Source organism: Peromyscus leucopus, chromosome 17 (genome assembly GCF_004664715.2).
Source record: "Peromyscus leucopus breed LL Stock chromosome 17, UCI_PerLeu_2.1, whole genome shotgun sequence".
Taxonomy (NCBI): Eukaryota; Metazoa; Chordata; class Mammalia; order Rodentia; family Cricetidae; genus Peromyscus; species Peromyscus leucopus.
The window spans coordinates 55863033-55867079 of record NC_051077.1 but is presented as its reverse complement, the minus strand read 5'-3'; the positions used below and the strand labels follow the sequence as shown (position 1 = coordinate 55867079).

Below are 4047 nucleotides of genomic sequence, written 5' to 3'. Positions count from 1 at the left end.
GTGAAGTTTATCAGTGATGTTCAAGAAAGCAGGACTCCCTAAGCCCCTCCTGTTGTTCTGGGGGTCTGGGATGGAAACTGTGAGGGAGATGTTCAGTGTCAGGAGCTGAGTTGGGGCAGGAACTGTTCAGCAGCCAAGGGTCTCTCTTGCTCTGTCCTTGATGAGGTGGGTGTCCCAGGGCAGGCTTCTTATTCTTTGGAGGCCATGTAGGCCATGAGGTCCACCACCTTATTGCTGTAGCCAAATTCATTGTCATACCAGGAAATGAGCTTTATAAAATTGTCATTGAGAGCAATACCATCCCCATCATCAAAGGTGGAAGAGTGGGGGTTACTGTTAATGTCACAGGAGACAAGCTTGTCCTCAGTATAGCCCAGGATGACCTTTAGTGGGTCCTCCAATACCTGCTTCACCACCTTCTTGATGTTATCATATTTGGCAGCTTTCTGCAGGTGGCACATCAGATCCACGATTGACACACGATTGTGAGCTTCCCATTCAACTCTGCAATGACCTTGCCCACAGCCTTGGCAGCACTGGTGGATGCATGGATCAGATGTTCTGGCCATCATGCCACAGCTTCCCAGAGGGGCCTTCCACAGTCCTCTAGGTGGCAGTGATGGCATAGACTGTGGTCATGAGACCTTCCACAATGCCAAAATTGTCAGGGATGACCTTGGCCAGGAGGTGCTAAGCAGTTGGTCATGCAGGAAGCATTTCTAACAATCTTAAGTGAATTGTCATACTTCTCATGGTTCACACCCATCACAAACATGGAGGCATCAGCAGAAGGGGCAGAGATGATGACTCTTTTGTTCCCACCCTTCAAGTGGGCCCCAGCCTTCTCCATGGTGGTAAAGACACCAGTGGACTCCACAACATACTCAGCACCAGCCTCACCCCAGTTGATGTTGGCAGGATCTTGCTCCTGGGAGATGGTGATAGCCTTCCCGTTGATGACACGCTTTCCATTTTCAGCCTTGACTGTGCCGTTGAACTTGCCATGAGTAGAGTCATACTGGAACCATGTAGTTGAGGTCATTGAAGGGGTCAATGATGGCAACTATGTTCACTTTGCCAGACTGGAAGGCAGCCCTGGTAACCAGGTGTCCAATTCAGCCAAATCTGTTCACCTTAATATTTACCATCATGTCTTAGGAATGACAAGGCTGGCACTGCACAAATAGATGCGACTGTCTCTGGAACAGGGAGGAGCAGAGAGCTACCATTCTTTTTTATGTTTATTTATTCTTCTCTCACACAATACAATCCAACCATAGTTTCCCCTCCCTCCACTCCTCCCAGTCCTCTCCAACCTCCCTAGATCCACTCCCTACCCCAGTCTCCCCCCAGAAGAGAGAAAGCCTCCCAGGGACATCAACTGAATATGGAACAAGATACAATAAAAACAGGCACAAAACCTCACATCAAGGCTGGGTGAGGTAACTCAATAGGAGGAAAAGGTCCCAAGAGCATGCAAAAGAGTCACCCACACTTCCACTGTCAGGAGTTCCCCCAAAAACATCATGCCAACAATCATAGCATATATGCAGTAGACCTAGCTCAGACCCATGCAGGTTCTGCTATTGCTGCTTCGTTCTCTGTGGGCCTCCACTAACCCTACTTAGTTGATTCCACAGGCTATGCTCCCCCAGTATTATCTACCCCTCTGGCTCCTGTCATCCTAGCCCTCTTCCCTGGGTTCTCCAAGCTGTGAGAGGAGGGACCTGATGGAAACCTCCTACCTGGTCTCTCGTTGTTTCACCTAATGTTTGGCTGTGGGTCTCTGAATCCACTCCCACCAGCTTCAGGAGAGAGCATCTCTGATGATAACTGAACTAGTCACCAAACTATGAGTATAGCAGAACATCATTAGAAAATATTTCTTTCTTTCTTTCCTTCTTTCTTTATTTTTTCCTTTTCCTTTTTCTTTTTTTTTCCCCCCAGTGGTGTTTGATTCTACCATAGGTCTGCAGCTATCCAGCCTTCTGTTCCTGGCAGTATCAGGCTCCCTCTAGTGGCATGGGCCTGAAATTAGACTAGTCATTGGTTAGCCACTCCCACAAATTCTGCGGTACCATTGCCCCAGCATATCTTACAGGCATGACAGGTCGAAGGTTATGTGGCTGGATTGGTGTCCCAGTCCTACCACTAGAATCCTTGCCTGGTTACAGAAGATAGCCAGTTCAGGCTCTAAATCCTCCATTACTAGGAGTCTTTGCTAGGGTCATCCTCAGTAGATTCCAGAGAGTTTCCACTGAACTGCCTCTGATTCCAGTCATCTCTCCCAGTATTTTTCTCCCTCCACCCCTGCACCTGATTCTTCCTATTTCTATCTCCATCCACCCTAAGTCCATCTGCAAAATCTATTTCGCTTCCCATCAAGATCCATGTGTCCCCCCTAGAGCCCTCCTTGTTACTGAGCCTCTTTGGATCTGTGGATTTTAGCATGATTATTCTTTAACTTACAGCTAATATCCACTTATAAGTGAGTACATACCTTACTTTTCTTTCTGGATCAGGGTTACCTCACTCAGGATGATTTTTTTCCTAGTTCCATATATTTGCCTGCAAATTTCATGGGTTTTTTTTCCTTTTTTCTCAATATATTTTTATTGATTATTTGGGAATTTCACATAATGCACCCTGATCACAATCACTTCCAGTCCTCCCAGTACCAACCCCTACCCTTGTGCCCCCTCCAAAGAAGATAAAAGAAAGAAAATTAACAAGTCTAATTTGTGTTGCCCATATATTCACTGGAGGATGGTCAAACTCCCAGTGGCCAGCCTCTTGAAGGAAACTGAGTTATTCCCCACCCACACCACCACAAGAAGCCATCAACTGTGAAGAACTACACTTCAGCATCCCTACCACAATTCTTAAGAGTTTTCTTAGGTGGCTTTTTATCTATACTGTTTCTTATTTTTGGGAGATTGGAGAGGTTGTCACAGAAGCCTTCTAAATGTCTCTCATTCTCCACTGTGAACTGCAGTCATGGATATCACTGCAAAGGAAGCTTCCTTGCCCTTTACAATCAGCCACAGCTGGCTCATGGACTTCCACATAGTTTCTGACTACAGCATGGACCATGGACATTCACATGTCCTCCAGCATTCAGGATGGATCACTGACCTCAACATGGTGGCAGTACAGATCATGGACATTGTCTTAGTTAAGGTTTCTATTGCTGTGAAGAAACACCATGACCACAACAACTCTTATCAAGTAAAACTTTTAATTGAGCTGGTGGCTTACAGTTTCAGAAGTTAGTTCATTATCATCATGGTGCTGGAGAGGAGGCTGCTACATGTTGATATGCAGGCAACAGGAAGTAGAATGTCTCACTGGACATGGTTTGAGCATATAAGAAACCTCAGTATATACCTCCATGGTGACACACTTTCTCCAATAAGACCACATCTATTCCAACAAGGCCACACCTCCTAACCACTCCCATTGGGGCCATTTTCTTTCAAACCACCACAGACATCAACATGGCCTCCAGCAGCAACACAGGCCATGGACACCAACATGGCCCCTGGTGGCAGCACATTGTTAAGTGTTGGTAATAGTCCATTGAGTAAATGAACCACTTTTTTATCCATTTTTCAGTTGAGGGACATCTAGGTTGTTTCCAGTGTCTGGATCTTATGAATAAAGCCACTGTGAACATAATTGAGCCAGTGTCCTGGCAGTAGGATGGAGCATACTTTGGGTATGTGCCCAAGAATGGTATGCCTGAATCTTGAGATAGATCAATTCCCAGTTTTCTGAGGAACCACCGTATTGATTTCCATAGTGGCTGCACGAGTCTGTGCTCCTACAAGCAGTGGAGCAGTTCCTGTGGGGGCCACTCATACACAAATCACCAAGGCTTTATGCTACTGCATAAAATCTAGGGTCCAGAAGAGAAGGAAAACCTAGAAAAGTTTGGTTTGAGCCTGGCATCTCTGATGAACTCCAGGTGCCTTCGTTTTTCTGTTACATGTAAAATAAAAGCATTTTTCCTTGTTGCTTTTTGTTTTTACTAAATTTGGGGATTTT

General features: G+C 45.7%; 1 pseudogene; it reads right to left on the bottom strand.

Moving 5' to 3' along the window:
• LOC114686970 lies at window positions 1-1239 on the bottom strand (annotated as a pseudogene).
• Window positions 1240-4047: the final 2808 nt, after the last annotated feature.